The 17,239-nt window shown below is 38.5% G+C and overlaps 1 long non-coding RNA gene across 2 annotated transcripts; it reads right to left on the reverse strand.

Moving 5' to 3' along the window:
- Positions 1-810: 810 nt before the first annotated feature.
- Positions 811-17,162, reverse strand: LOC133247160 (uncharacterized). Of its 2 annotated transcripts, XR_009736283.1 has the most exons (3): positions 16,785-17,143; positions 8,843-9,074; positions 811-1,559 (listed from the first exon to the last, which is right to left on the reverse strand). It is a non-coding gene; the product is annotated as an uncharacterized LOC133247160 (long non-coding RNA). The 2 variants fall into 2 exon arrangements; XR_009736282.1 differs by lacking the exon at positions 811-1,559 and having other exon boundaries at positions 6,645-9,074; positions 16,785-17,162.
- Between the last annotated feature and the right edge of the window lie 77 nt (positions 17,163-17,239).

Below are 17,239 nucleotides of genomic sequence, written 5' to 3' on the forward strand. Positions count from 1 at the left end.
CAGCTACCACACACCACTGCATCACCTAGAGACCATCAGATACACAATGACTTTGATCTCACCTATTTGGACACAGAACATACATGTGAACACTCATTACTCTCATCCTTAAGAACAGACGTTTCTGAATATCATCTAAAATAAGCCCTTTTATGCAAGTTTTTCATGCGATATAGTCAGCCAGTGGTAGTGCTACCCTCTGAATTAAAGTATCACGTTTGATATTCTTCCTGCAATTTGCTGCCTCCTCCAATATGTATTGATTCAAACCAAGATGTACTGTTTTCCCAAATCTCAGGAACTCGTTGCCAGATTTCTCTCCCTAGCTCTCAGCTCTATTATTTTACCCATCCAATTTGGCAGCCTGACATTGCCTATTAAGTTAAACTCAGAAAGTGTTTTTCCCAGTCTTACTCCAATTTTCCAGACCTAAGCCAAACTATGATACTTCCTGCCTTAACACACCCTACACGTTATCAATACCCTGCTTTAGCTCCTGTATTCTCAACAGATCTTATCCTCCACTCACGTTCCCCCTCTTACTAGATTGTCAGCTGCTTGTGAATAAGGACTAACTTTTTCTCACAATTTGAACCTCATTGCATTTTGTATAACATCATCTTCTGCATGAGATGTACCTGAACTAATACGTGCAATTGGAAAGTTTCCCTTAGAAGAAGTAAAATAATGTGGCCTACGCAGCAGTGTATTTTCTTACCAATCTCCACTTGCTAAAATATCTTCTCAAGGAGCAAACAAGCACTACTGGGTCAAAGATAAATGAAAGTAGGGGAGCAGGGACACTGAGCAGACAGTAATTTGTCATTTATTCAGGATCACCAGTTACCCAGAATGAAACTAAGATCTTAACAGTATGCAGACAAAAATCCTTTGAACAACTGAAAGTACAAAAAGGAATTCTGTACAATCGGACGACATACTAAAAATGAGTTCAACAGTACTTTTTGTCTTATAGACACTTCAGCAAACATGATTTCCCCGTACACAGCAGTTTGTAAACAGAGTTAATGGCCAATATCCTTATATTGTGTGCATACCAACACACATCTCACTTCCTAAAAGCATGTAAGCCTTCAAAACATAAAACTTGGGGATCACTTATAGAAATTCAACATATTTCAACAGCCACTGAAATATTACAGCCAAAGTACTCAAAACATTTTTTAAATTACATTATATTTACTCCGTAAGGAGAAAGGTAGGGGTTTAACATGTTTTTTTTCCCCCCCTCAAAGACTCCATCAAAACTAATTAGACTATAAAAGCAGGGAGGCACAGTTTCAAAAGAAACTTGGAACCAAATATCCCACGAGGTGAGACAGGTGCTGAGATGCAGAGGCGGGTCTGGCCTCGGCTGCCAATCTGTACACACACGGAGGCAGCCACCAGGGCCAGAGAGGACAGTAAGCAGCAGCAGGTGGTGAGTCCGGCAGGCAGGACACACGCGGGTGGGCCAGGAGGAGGCATCGCATCACAGCGGGCAGGTGGGGCAAGGCTGAAGAGAAGCCAGGAGCTGGCACCGCTCAGATCCAGGAAAGCTGGAGGAAGGGAAGCGGGTCACGAGGAGTCAGGGTCCTACTGGCCAGCCAGGCTTAGAAGCATCGCCCTTCCTCGGGGGCAGACACAAAGTAGACAGACTCAGGCTGGCTTCAATAACCCCTCACTTTCTGAAGACAGATAGAGATACACAAACACATGTATTTCTAGATCACTCCTTAGAGTGGCTTAACAGTACTAAATAAATGGGAATTGCATGAAAAATACATACAGGCTTTAAATAACTAAGGCACTAAAGATTTGAGAGACAAAGATTTTATCAAAATCAGGTACCAAAAATACATCCTGCTTATCTAACCAAAGCAATAAGAAAAATAAAAATAACAAGTCAAAATTGTCATTATTTGATTCAAAAATATTGCATACCTAGAAGATACAAATAAGTAGACTGAAAGGCTTTAATAAAGGTTCTCGAATACAAGTGACCACAAAATAAATATTCCAAAATGATAACCAATTAATGAATGATAAGAAATAATGGGAAAAATTAGTTCACTGATAACATCCAAAATATAAAGTACCAAGAGGCTAACCTCAGAGGGTACTTCTGAAGAAAACTATAGAACAGAGAAACCTAAGACATGATCAGATTTTTCAGTAAGGGAAGCCTATTATAAAAAACAAGGTTATTTTCAAATTACTTCATAAGTTTAACACGGTAACTTAAAAATCTTTAATAGTGTTAGATTATTTTATATTTATGAAAACATCTGGAAAAATAAATGAGAAACTTTTATGTGATTAAGAGTGATGAGAAAACTTTCCTTTCATATGTTAAAATATTTTATTATAAAAATAAAGTTGAAGTGTGTAACTAATATAAGAAGCAATACCTAATAAAACAGACAAGTTTTCAAATACAGGCCACATCATAAGATTTTAATATATCAGAAAGTATCGCCCACCAAGGAAGAAAAGATATGTTGCTATTCAGAAATGATGCAGGGAAATTGGCTGCCAGGGGGGGGAAAAAATGCAATCATGTCAAATTTAACCCCCTCGTGATAAACCAAGATGGATGCTGGAGTGAATAAATCTTAGTATGTTCCATGCCTTATTTCCTTTGGTCTTAATTTTCTTTAAAAAATCATAAATAATTTCACCTTTTCAGGATAAACACCAACTTTTAATGCCAAGTGGGTCATATTAACCAAATGCGAAACATTTACATTTTCTCCAAAATTTATAAGAATTCTAACAAGTATGTCCCTGAAACAAAATAAAAGGTATCCAAGAGGAAATAGCTCAATTCAGTTCAGTCGCTCAGTCGTGTCCAACTCTTTGCGACCCCATAAATCACAGCACACCAGGCCTCCCTATCCATCACCAATTTCTGGAGTTTACTCAAACTCATGTCCATGGAGTCAGTGATGCCAGAAATAAGAGGTATCCAAATTGAAAGGGAAGACGTAAAATTGTCATTATATGCAGATAATACAATACTTTAAATAGGAAACTCTGTAAGACTTCACGCAAAAACTACTAGAAGTGATAAATTCAGCAAAGTAGCAGGATACAAGATTAACACAGAGAAATCTGTTGCATTTCTTTACACTAATAATGAAATATCAGAAAGTAAAATAAAAATCACTTTTAAAACAAAATATTTGAGGGCAGATTTTTTTTCTTTATACCATATTCTAGCTAATAAATAAATAACAGACCATCACAACCTCTCATTCCGTAATGTATCTAGGCAAATATCATGAATGGCTGCTAATAGTAAAAAAAAAAAAAAAGTGAGAGAAACACGTTTGTAGAATAAAAAAAAAAGTACAATGTGATCTTGCCAGCCCTCTCTCCTCCCATCGAGTCTGAATCCAATCAAGCATCTACATCCAGCTACCAATTGATGAAATTATAGACATTAGAAAAACATGTTAAATTATGCCCAAAAATGCAATCAACAAAATTCAGAGTTTGGAAAACCATACAGGACAAATGACTCAATTCTTTAAAAAATCTGGAAAAGATATAAAGCTGTAGCGGAGGAACCACAGAGACTTAAAAGATTTATCAACTAACCACATCCTGGAGGCTTTCTTATGGTACCAGTTCAAACAAACTAAATATGGCTCCACACAAACAGTCACACATTTAAGTTTCTACTGCAACATTATTCATAATAGCCAAAAAAAACACAAACAGATAAATAAATGTGGTACATACATACAATGGAATATTATTCAGCCACAAAAAGGAATGGAGTACTTATTCAAACATCAACCTTGAAAACTTTACACTAAGTGAAGGTGTTACTTACCGGTTTGTTTTACCCAACTCGCAGCAAGCCAAAACGGTGAGACGCTGAGGTTTGCAGCAAAGCAAGGAGATGGGCAAATAGGTGTCAAATCATCTCGGAGAAGCCAAGACAATCTTTGTACAGCACTGGCATAACTAAGCTTCAGGCCTCTGCACATTTTAAAGGTCACAAGTGCGCATGCCTACGCATGCCCAGACCAGCGGTCAGGGGTCCTTTCTAGCCCTAAGGCGCGCAGCTTGAACTAGACACAGCTGACTCTTGGCTCAGCCTTAACTACGTGCAGCTGACTCCAAGTTCCTGGAAAACAACTCAGGCAGGCATCTTATTGTTCAGGCTGCATGCTGCCTGGAAGACGTGAAAATCTTAAAACCTTGTTCAGAGAAGGTAAGTGAAGTGCCATTTCACCCATGGTTTCTAAAGAAGCCAGACATATTGCAATGATTCCACTTAAACTAAATATCCAAAATAGGCATATCCATAGAAAGTTCATTAGTGGTTGCCAGGAACGGAGTGGGAAATGGGATGTGACTGCTAATGGGTACAAGGGTTCTTCTTGGGATGATGGAAATAGTGGTGATGATTGTACAACTTTGTGAAAATACTATAAACCGCTGACCGACACATTTTAAAATGGTGAACTTTAGGGCTTCCCTGATGGCTCAGTGGTAGAGAACCTGCCTGCCAATGGAGGAGACGCGGGTTTGATCCCTGGACTGGGAAGATTCCACACGCCTCACAGCAACTATGCCTGTACCCTGCAGCTACTGAGCCCGGTGCTAGAGCCGACAAGCCACCACTGTTGAAGCCCAAATGCTCTAGAGCCTGTGCTCTGCAACAAGAGAAGCCACTGCAGTGAGAAGTCTGGGAACCAGAACAGAGTAACCGCCCAGTTACAGCAACTAGAGAAAGCCCACGAGCAAAAATGAAGACCCAGCTCAACCATAAATAAATATGTTTTCATGAAGCTATTTAATAAGACAATTGGGGAGTTAATGGCATTGGCTAGAAGTACGACCATTTCACTCTCAGAGTTTAGGCCTGAATTACATGTAATTTACAAAAAAAATATTTAATAAGTGAGTTCATCAAAAGATCTTAATTAAGTCACATGAAAGGAGAGGTCTGCTCTACTAAGTGTTCCACTCTTACATGTTCTGTTCTAAGAAGTTTATTGAGGCCTGATTATTTCAACAGCACCTTCGACAGACTACTGTGATCATTTCAAAGTTGTCATAAATGTATTGAAAAGAAAGTGAAAGTCAAAGTGTTAGTCAGTCGCGTCCAACTCCAGGCTCCTCTGTCCATGGAATTCTGCAGGCAAGAATATGGGAGTGGATTGCCATTCCTTTATCCAGAGGATCTTCCTGACCCAGGGATCAAACTCAGATCTCCTGAATTGCAGGCAGATTCTTTACTGTCTTGAGCCACCTTACATGGGTTACATGATATGAAACATTTAAGATACCACTTTTTAAAAATAAGTATTAATATTAGACTAAAAAATGTTGTACAAAATTAAGTTATTTCAAGGTAAATTAGAATATTTTTATTATTATAAAGCTAAGACTTTATTAAGAAGGAAGTTGAAGGATACAAAGAGGGGGGTTAAGGATTACTGGTTCCAGTGCTGGGTTCTGTACTATTCTACCTCAGGAACCCAGTCAACTCTGAACAAGTAAAGTTCAGGAAGTGAAATGGTGGCAACTGGAGAGTGTCCAGAAGAATGGCCACACTAAGATACCATATGTCCCAAGGCCTTCACTCTCAGGGTCAGCTGGCAGACTCTCATGACATGGAAGCCAGGAACTACGAGGATGACCAGGTACTCAGGAGCTGGGTGACTAGGAACAAGCAACCCACCAACATAGCACGAGTGCCTGAACACAAATTGATGTACTCTAATTGTGTTGTGACAGCCAGACTAAGCAATTAATTACTTAGATTTAGTATCCAAGGCTTAGCAATTTCAGCTCCAAAAATAAAGCTTGCTATATAATTTTTTTTTTTTTTTTTAAGCAGAGTGCCTATTATCCCATAAAGTTTCCAGGAAGTTCTACTAAAATAAGATGAGCATTGTATCTTTCACTGATCTGGATGCACAGTGTTTTGGGCAAAGCACCAAATCACAAACAGAAATAGAAATAAAAGAATAAGTATCTGATAAGGAAAGATGCTACTTCATCTCAGGGAAGACGATGAGGGTTTTGACAGTTCTCACTCAGCAGATCTTACACAGTCCCTGCTTTCCACCAAGTAGTCTTCTAAGCACTGATGATTACATAGTTCCTGCTCTCCAGGGTGGACTACATGAGCAAATAAGCACTAGAGGGCAATGTGATAAGAGCTTGATTATGAATAACCACAGGAGCAAATGCTGTAATCAATATGAGACATAGGAAAAGAGGCAGTTGAGAAAAATAGAAATCGCCTGATGATCCACACTCCATAAATAATCCCTTGTGAGTATTTTCTTACAGTCATAAACTTTGAAATAGGAACATACTAGACAAAATCAAGTGCTCCCAAGCTTCCTGTGATTCTGTGCTTTTTCACCAGATTCTATTACCAAGGAAGCATACTATTAAAAAGACGTGATTTAGGCTAAGGCCTTTGATTTTCAAAATGTTGTGAGTTGTTTTATAAAAAGAGTAGATTCTGATAGAAGCCAAGTGGTCAATTCTGAACTCAGAATGATTTTATAACCCTACATTTCCCCTTCTAGCTTTTCCTTTCCCTCTCTCCTCTCTCCTTCCTCTCCCCCTCTCCTCTCCTCTGGCTCCATTATTTGTCTTTATTCTAGATAGACTATTAAAAACCCCAGAGCCCCAGAAAAGTCTTGCTGCCCACTTCTGAAAGTAGAGCTAAATTACTGCACCCTCAGGAAATCTCACACTAATCTTATAAGATCGTGCTTCATTTTTTCCTGTGGTTGAAGTTATTGCTAAGATAATGCATTTATAAAACATTTTAAGTAACACACCACTGCCAAAAATAGTATTATAGTATTATCATATGTCCTAAAGCTGATTTTAATCATCACTTTAATCTTCAAAAGATAACTTATTCCATAGAGAAGACTGGGATTTTCTTCAAAGTCAGAAAAAAAAAATAAGCTTTTTAGTGAATTGAAATGAATAAGATTAAAGAAAAAATTCTGCTATGGGAGCTTTAGAAAGCTATATAAAATACCAAACACTCCAAGAAGTAAAAATAAAGTTTGAAACATAAGAAGTCTAGCTGTTGTAGAATCATGTAGGGAACATTAACAAATGAATAGCTTGAAATTACTTAGTTAAAGCGGCATATGTTCTTAGTTTTATTATATCGTAAGATGAAACAAATTCTGAAGGATTAAACCATGTTCACTGATTTGAATACAAAGGTAAAATAAAACAGTCAAGTATCACATTACACTTATCTTTAAGCATAGCAGCCACACACACACAAATTTGCTACCTTCTGGAAAACATCAAATACAAACATTTCCAGGAACAGCACAACAGATTGGTAAAGTGTAACGTAGCCCGCGGTTCCTGCATTCTTTCTTGGTGACGTGCTGTTTCTCACTAACCCAAAACAAAACTGGACACACAGAAAAAGAACCTGCGCCACGGAAAAGTCATACAGTCAGTCCCACTTCATTTTATTGCAAAACAAATACTGTACTCTTCTACAGCCATTCCTTCTGTTATTCATTGTTATGCTCTTTAATCCTCAAAGTTCTGGGGGTTTCCCAATCACGAATAGAAATGAGCAAGGTTGTTCATATTTCACAAGGGGCTACAAAAGTCATTCTCTGTCCCCTGGGTTCTGTGAGTGCTTCCAGTCATGGCAGGGAAGTGACCTCCCTCACACAATGTGTGCACACACACCTCCCAACTGGGGAAAAAAAAAATCTGTGAACTAGAGATCTACTGGACCCAGTCAGGCTGAGTGTGTGGAACAGTGCAAGTTAGGGAAGAAAGCACTGGCATGGATCTACCTGATATCAAGCCCATTCAGTCTTGCTGGAGAGAACTAATTGATTCTGTTCTTTTGACTTTTTAAGGGCTCCGCTGAAGTCTCCCTCGGGGAGAGTGGAAATGAAACAAATGGTAAACTACACTAATGACTCTGTGACACACTTGCAGGCCTCTGGTGGTGTACCGTCTCCTGAACACAGAAAGGATAGTCAACAAAGAGCCGTACCAGAAAAGTCTGTAAAACCGTAAATTGCCACAACAGCTGAGAGAATCGTCCTATTGAAAGGAAATTAATGAGCGAGTGTCAAAATGGGCAGTTGGTGTCAATTCCTAGAGGATTTGAAAGTGAGAAGTGGACTTGAGGAAACCATGTTAATAGAGACCTGGTTTGTATGAAAAGAAAATCATACTTCACCAAATATCCATCATAAGAGTCATGCTTGTCACAATTCACATTAGTCTGTGTTTTGAGAAAAAGAATGCTTTCTTAAGGGCTATGTAGGCACCTTATCTTGTTGAGCTCCAAAAGCATATGATCGTCTGTTTTCTTGAAAACAAATTTAGAAAGAAATTCTACACTCAGCTGATGTGGTAATTCTTGGAACAAAACATACTCACCATTTTTTTTTTAAAAGAACCTTTCAAGCCCAAACTATTTTTTTTTTAACAACTTTCAAAAAGAAGCAAAAAACAAGAGATGGTAAATGGCAAATAGAAATTAGAGATTATGAAACTTTTATAAAGAGAGATTTATGTTAAAGAATTCAAAGAAATTAGGCAAGATACTAGAAAATATCAAGCAACAGCAATTCTATTAATATTTGAAAACATGTAAAGAACTATTCTGAAAGGAGCTATAATATATACTTGCTGTTACTTAAGAATATTCAATCCTACTATAGAGTATAAGAGAGTAGATGAAACTATATATAAAAGCAAATGATTGGGAAAACGGGTTACAGACAAATTGAGTTCACCCTATGCTTGTCAACACAGAAAGGGCTGGAGGGCCAATTAAGCATCAAACAACCAAATATACCTGAGAAACCCCATTTCAAGAAGTCTTAAAATGACTACTTATTGGTGAAGTCCAGTTTGGTCCACATAATCTGCTAGCCACCCCGTAGATATAGTAGATACAGCTCCCTATAGGTGAGCTGTAGTTTTGACTAGGTATACAGAGCATCCGTGTATTTATTCAGACACCTTCTGTCTGGTGAGATTCCTTGCTCATCCTCAGTTCTGGTCCTTGTACTGGTCTCCTGGGCAGACTGAAGGGGAAGGAAGAAATACAGGACATAAATGCATTGTGTAGGCTTCCCAGGTCGCTAGTGGTAAAGAACCCACCTGCCAATGCAGACGGAAGAGATGTGGGTTCAATCTCCGGGTGGAGCAGATCCCCTGGAGGAGGGCATGGCAACCCACTCCAGTATTATTGCCTGGGAAATCCCATGGACAGAGGAGTCTGGTGGGGTTGCAAGGAATCAGACATGACTGAAGCGACTTCACATACACGCACATACGCATTGTGTAACTCAAGACTTGGATAGTAAGGTCTCTCTACTCCACCTTTACCCTGTCGTAAGTGTGCTAAACTACACTGTCTTTCTCTTTCCTTCTTACTGTGTATTTTAAAGTAGCAATAGACCATGGGTTTCAAGCATTTGAATTTGAGAAGCAATTTCATGACCTCTGGGACAGGATGGCACTGTACATGGAAAATACCATTGCATCATTATTTCCCAATGGGTCAACACAGGTCCAAATCTCAGCCAACAGCTATCAACAGTACCTCTTTTGGTCACTAGAAAAACGGAAGTTATCCTACTCGTGGCCAGATAAACACTGAAAGGTCCCCTAAGTTAACTTGCCCTTAAGACTTTTCCATTGCAGACTACTCTTCTATTGGGCACTGTAAGGAGACTCAGAATAAGGACTTCTTTTTGATTATATAAATCAATTTATGAGCTGTAAGAGATGCTCTAAGAGCCAGAATTTAGTTAATAAGCATGTGATTTGGGGACAGTAGATTAATTTCTCATTGTTTTATTCCCTTTTTAAAATGGAGATAAATCATATTGGCAAAACATTGTGAAATGAAGTGAAAGTCACTCGGTTGTCTCTGACTCTTTGTGACCTCATGGACTATACATACAGTCCATGGAATTCTCCAGGCCAGAATACTGGAGTGGGTAGCCTTTCCCTTCTCCAGGGCATATTTCCAACCCAGGAATCAAACTGGGGTCTCCTGAATTGCAGGTGGATTCTTTACCAACCGAGCTATCTGGGAAGCCCAAAACATTGTGATATATAATGAAATCATTTATCTAAAGTACTTCAACACAGGAATTGCCACTTTTTTTTTTTCAAAATTGACTAATGGCTAAACTTTACAAAATAAATTAATATAGCTACTCTTTATGCTATACTCTAAAAGTACAAATCCTGGAATATTACAGTGTCAAACAGCTTTTAATCTCATATAGTTTATATTTAAACAGAAAAAAAATACTTAATAAAAAGATTGTGCTTACATTGTGAAATTATATAGCATGGCTTTTCCAATCACAACACCTAGCCCAGATCTTGAAATTAGAGAAGACAAAACTTAACATGATTAATTTTTATGTGACTAGCAACACACTGAAATAATTCCTGTACTTAAAAAGCACCAGGATATATACAATTTAAACATTTTCTCACTTTTGGCATGCTTCTGCCACTTACCATCCTAAAAGCTAACATGTATTTATCTCAAGGTGAAATGTCTGAAGTTCTGAAAAAGTGTGAAATGTGTGTGTACGTCTGATTAAACAACTGTTTTTTTCCAAACCGGTAGAGAAACTTTATGGGATAAATGTGTTTGTACAGTGGTGACTATTTGTCACAGTAGGCTCTGACATAGGCTTTAAAGCACCAACTATTTTGGACAATATGTCATAACCAGCCAGTTGGAGGGCAGTAACAAAATACTTGGCTAACCATTCTATACTAGAGACATCTGTTTAGCTTAGCAAGCTGGTAACACCAGACCCTACTATAATTTGGATCATCTGAAGATCACAATCATTTAGTTTTTAAAAGATGTAAACAACATTGAAAGGCCATTCCATATATCTTAGACATTTTAAACAGTTATTATGGAGCATCATGAATAAAGTTTATGATTACATAAACTATTATGTTTAAGTGAAAAAGACCATAAATACATGATACTATATTTATATTCTTAAAATTATTTAATATAAAATTTACATTATATAATATTACATGATATAAAATTTTTGGTCATATGTAGGACAAAAAAACCAAAGTATGATTTATTGAGGCAAGAGGTAGATGGGTGATTTTTCTTTTCTTCTATCAATTGAAATAATACCAGTTTGTATTGTTTCCTGTGTGCTGGATACTGTATATTAGGTGCTTATTAACATTGTTTTAATCATTAAAACCACTTTATAAGGTAATATTATTTCCATCTTATGAACTAGCTGAGACTTAAGTAACTTAAGTTACTTGCCCAAGGTCAAATATTAGCAAGTGGCAGAGCTGAGTCTAGAACTTATGTCTAACATCAAATCCCATACTTGTAATCACTGTAATTCTCTTTAAAGAAAAAAGCCTATACATCCTGTACTCTGTCCATTGCTCATATCTATGAATAGATTCTACCCATCTATCCTGGATAGATGCTTACAGCTTGTTCTGATTTGCCTGGGGATTTCCCAAGCTTAGTCCCGAAAGCAGGACCTTCAGTGTACTTGTCCTAAGCAAACCTTCCCCAGTTGGCAACCCACAGGGTAGGAACACTTAACCTAGAAACATTGTAATGTTTCACAAATGATGCTCTAAAATCCCTCAATCTGAGTGAAGACAGGGAGTGCGCAGAATTTTAAAGGGAATTTCATTTTCTAAGCACCAAGGAATGAGTGTTTCTGGGGTAGAGGAGAAACACTCCTATTTATTGTCTCTTTCCCTAGATGTTGTGCCTAGAAAATAAATGAGCTGCAGCTTCCTTCAGTAGCCCTCTGTATCTAGCGCATGAACTGAACACAGGTTATATGGGGGTTGAGAGCAAAGAGTAAAAAAATAAATTTCTTGAAACATCTGAAGAGCAGCCTCTCTGGTTCGTCTCTGCTTGTCTTAGACACACTTCTTCAGAGCTGCTTGAAAAAGGCCGCTGTCCAGCCCAGCTTTTCTCTGCCCAGCTTCTCACTGCCGCTATCTGGAGGTTGCAGGGGATTTGCCTCTGGGACAAATGGAGAAAAGTGGCGTCAACATAGACACACTGTCATGTGTAGAGCAGTCAGCTCTGAGAAGTTGTCTGTAACACAGGGAGCCCAGCCTGGTGCTCTGTGATGATTTAGATGAGTGAGATAGGGACGGGGAGAGGGGCTGACCAGAGAGGGAATGTCCATACAGCTAATTCACATTGTTGTACAGCAGAAACCAACACACTGTAAAGCAATTTTCCTCCAATTCAAAAAAAAAAAAAAATGTTTATAACTACAAATAAAATCCTTATTGAATTAAAAAAAAAAAAGCTTCCCTTCTCCTCTGCGTGGTTGGGCCCCTCCCCCTTGTCCTCAGCAGTAACTCGAACATTCTGTCAGTCTAAACGCAAGCTATATTTACCATGGTGTTTGGGAATCTCTGGGCACAAACTGTCTGAAGATTAGGTAAATTACAGGTGCCCGGGCTCATGTTACTCATTTAGCAGCCACAAATTGAGAGCATTAATCTGCCTCTTCTGAATTTTCCCTTTCAGTCAGCGGCCCTTCCTTCACCTTCTATTCTTTAGGGCCACTCCCTGGCCTTGCTAGCTGACCCTTCTTCTCCCCACAGGCTGGACTTCATGCCGTTCATTTTCTTCCTCTCCTGCTCCTCCTCCTCCAGCCCCTCTTTCTTTTATTCCCTTTCCTCCTCTTTCTTTCCGCTGCTGAAAAAGTATAACTATTTTCTATCTGGCCCTCAGTTCTGCTTTTTCAGCTATGACAGAATCTGCTTTTTTGAACCCGGTTTCACTGACTCAACGGACATGAGTTTGAGCAAAGTAGGGGAGACGGTGACAGACAGGGGAGCCTGGTGTGTCATAGGCCAGGGGGTCGCCACGAGTCTGACAGGGTTTAGTCACTGAGCAACAAATGCAACAATCTAGCCAAAGTCCCTAGGTATAGCCCACGAAAACCTCTTCATCAGTTCCTGACTGATGCTGTGTCTACTTCTTCCCTGAACTTCCTCCTATGGTCACCACTACCCTAATCGTCAGGTCTGTTAAAAATCTTCAAATCTGCTCCCTAGAAATCCCAACCCAACATCTTAGGAACTTCCCAGACCATTCCATCCATTCGTGACAGATTGTTCATTGTTACACACTCATAAGAAACCACATTCTCTTCCTCCAATTTCCTAGTCACTTGTGTAATTTTTTTTTAAATTAGAGTAAACAGAAATTTGCTGAGGGCATAAACACACGAAACAATTACTGGAGTCCCTAGTGCTAATATTCCCTGGTGGCTCAGACGGTAAAGTATCTGCCAGCAATACAGGAGACCTGGGTTGGATCCCTGGGTCAAGAAGATTCCCTGGTGAAGGAAACAGCAACCCACTCCAGTATTCTTGCCTGGAGAACCCCATGGACGGAGGAGCCTGGCTGGCTACAGTCCATGGGGTCACCAAGAGTTGGAGACAACTGAGCAACTAATACTAGTGTTAATATTTTCACTTCTGTAACACAATTAACACAAATAAATCCCTAAATTTATCCTAAACATCTGTCTTAACAGATCTGCATACTTCAATTAATTCCCTTTGGCTATTTCAATCAGAAGCCGTATGAATTGGGAAGCAAGGAAATTAACATTTTTGAGTGCCCACTCCATAATATGGATTCAACATATATTTTTCCATTTTATGCTAACAACAAATCTATGATGTATGTATTATATATGCCGTTTGATGTCTTTTAAAATAAGCCTGGAATGTATAATTATGAATAGCTAGAACTTAGTTTCTGACTTATCCAAGACTGCTTTGCCACCAGATACAACTACCTTCCCAAAAGCTCACAGTGGAAACCCACTGTTGGCTGGACTAACTATAATCCTTTTCCTCCTACACTTTTTCACAGAGAGGAAAAGCTGGACATATTCAAGATTTTGTGGAGATGATGGGAAGAAAATACATTTACAAATAACTAAGCATGAAGTAAGAATAATTTGAAAACTATTTGAAAACTCTCAATTCTATCACTAACTTACTTTCACATTTCGTTATGAACTCTAGGCCCCTGAAGTGACTTATTGATATTTAATTTTATTATTCTCTTATTAGTTACTTTTTTCATAATTAAAAAATGCACTTGAACTATCTAAAGCTTGGAGGATAAACCCGTTTTGACCACTTGTTGAGATCTGTGTCTCCCATGTTGTACTGAGAAATAATGTAATTGCAATTACAGGCATCTCACATTCTGTAAACAGTTTGAGTTCCAAGAGTTCACTAGTTAGTTGTTTGGAATCACTGTGTATTTTCCCATTACCTAATCTAATAAAAAATGGTTATTTCCCAAGTTGGCATTTCCTTTTTTCTCTCTTCCCATCCCTACCTCAGCCCTCAAAACAACAAAAAAGGGAAAAATCTGTTTGAACAAGGTGAATAACAAGACTAATATTATTGGCCTGAATTCTAGAGAATGTTGTTAAAGGGGTTTTGTAATTTAATAAGAAATGACAATTCAGTAGTGATAGCTGAATTCACACAAAGAAATGCCACCCCTGTCTGGGAAGTTTGCTATTGATTGGCACCCCAAAGCTTTTTCCTCTTCTTTCTAGAATCTTCTCTATGTTTTGAACTCATTGTTTCTCCAGTGGTGATATTTAAATAAGGGAAAAATAAAGGAGAAAGTGCACTTCCATATTCTTTAGCAGGTTCATGATGCATAAACTGTCTCAGATCTGCCCGAAACGTCTTAAAATCAGAGGTGAGTCTGAGAATCGTTATCACCTTACACGTTACTTCTATCATCCAAGCAACAAAATTCTGAGAAGCAATATTTTTCTAACTTCATTTTTTCTGTAAACCTAATTGCAGTAATTAAAATACTTTTCTTTTTGGGTATGCAACATTTTTGAAGTGACTTTGCATTTTTAAAAACTTTATCATGACCTTTGAGAATATGGTATCTTTGTCATTATGTACTTTATGGGTGAAAAACTGAGAATTTGAGATATTAGGGTTGACTAAGTTCTCAGAGGCCCAAAGTAATTGTGATGTAGGCCTTTGATACCCCAATTCAAGTGCTATTTCTCCCATTTTTTTAATTGCTTAGTCAATCTCACTCACCCTTCTAGATTCCATCTCCATAAGAAAAGGGATCATTTTTCACTGCTTTATTCTTGGCACCCAAGACACTATCTGGCACTCAGTAACTCAAAAATGTTGAATAAATGAATTTCAGATATCATTTTCTTAATAATCTTAGCAATAATGCTATATAATTTTACTGCTTAAAATGACTTTTCAAATTGCCTTCTCGTTAGAAGATGCAGCACAGAGTGAAGTTAAGAGCACAGGGTAATTTTCCATAATATATTCAAGACTATTCCATGAATTCTTGGAGCCTCCAATCTGTAGTCGCTACTGCTGATACTAGCAACCAGGGGACTGGCAGAAATAGGAGCAACTGCACAAAAGTATTAGATTCTTATTATTCCCTATAGTTCCTACTTTTTTAAAAACTGAAAAATGGTTCGCATACTTCATAAGGAATATACAGCTGCACAATAACAAAAATGTAAAAATAGCACAAAATGGCAAAACTTAACATCTCAGGTCTATGGCTTGATCAGAAAATAATGATTTATCTTATGGAGTAAGCGACTTAACTCAAAAATGTAACTAGTTTCTACATTGTCTGACCATGGAGTCCAAGGACATTGTTTTCAGCCTATTCATTTTAAAAAATGAAATCATATTGAGCGTAGCCTATAATTATCACTGCTTGGGGTAGAAGAAGAAGATATTATGTTTCCATCTGGTTTTTCAGGCACTGACTCTAGTGGCCAAAACCAGAGGTGACTGTCATCCCAAAGGCAATTTATAGTTGGAAAGAGTCTTCCAGAGCTCTGGGAAAGAAAGGAAAGGGAAGGGAAAAGGAAAGGGTATAACAAAATAAAACAATTTCAATAGGAGGAAAAATTATCTGCTACAGCTGTGCTTCACTTCCTTCATAAGAAATGGTCTTAGCCTTGACATAGCCTTATGCTTTCCATGATAACTAATGTTCATCAAGCAGCTAATGTAAGGTTATATGCTTCACACGCATGGGATCAGTTAATCGAATTGTCCCCAAAATTCCATAAGGCAACCATTGTTATCTTAAGAGAAATCGAAACCTAGTATTACCTAGGCACACAGAAACAGAAATTAACTTAGCTAGGACTTGAAGGGACTTCTTCGGAACTTAGGGGCCTTGCACTTCATCCTTCTCTTATACCTCCCCAACCACCATACTTATGTGCACTGAACCACAGGCAAGCTGCAGGTAAACACACTCTTCCTTGGTTTGCATCTTCGCTGCTACCTTTCTCAGCTGAATCCTAAGAAACAACTTATCTGGCATCAAAGGGTGCCAAGAAAGAGAATAAAAAAGCCGTGAGCACACACTGTAGAATAGGAGCCTTAACAGAGGAACCTTAGAGTGCCACACTGAATCCTGGAATATCAAATAGCTATGAGTCTTATTTCCACTAAAACTATTACTCAAGAGACATTATTACATTCATTGCATCCCCATCCTCAGTCCCACCCCTCACCTTATAGGTACTACTGGTCCACCATGGAGGGGTATGGAATTCGGATCTTACGTTGCCACCCTCCAGAAAAAGATAGCCAAGGAAGGAATCTGAGCACCCTCTAGCCACCCCTTCCAGCTCCCGAACTGTCATACAACCTTAGTAAAAGAGAGGAAAGAGATTTACCTGCTGCTATGGAGGCTGAAGCATGAAAGTCATGTATAACCTTGGAAGGACTGTAATGGTTTTATCACAGGAATAGCATCTTTTTGAGAGGCAGGAGAGAGAAAAGAGCTGAACCACTCTGCAAATATTAAACAAGCTATTTTGGAGCAATGGCTATTGCCTTTGAAATCTTTCATCATGGGTCTATACTTAGAATTCAGATGAGCCTGGGGGAGGGGAACAGTGCAGTGTTAATCCCCAGTTGTTTTGAACTTGTCCTGTAAGCAGGTTAGCCTCTAAAGTGTCCCAAATTGAAGTGTTCGATGCTTTGTTTAAATTTAGGAGTCCATATATTTTGTTTTAACCTGTCCTGCATATAGGTTGTCACATCATTCTAAAGGTGACACTTCTCAGTTTTCTTTCAAACTAGATGTTCTAGAGAGCACTGGCTGTAATCACATTGAGAGACTGATGCT

The sequence above is a fragment of the Bos javanicus genome, chromosome 5 (assembly GCF_032452875.1).
Source record: "Bos javanicus breed banteng chromosome 5, ARS-OSU_banteng_1.0, whole genome shotgun sequence".
Lineage (NCBI taxonomy): Eukaryota > Metazoa > Chordata > Mammalia > Artiodactyla > Bovidae > Bos > Bos javanicus.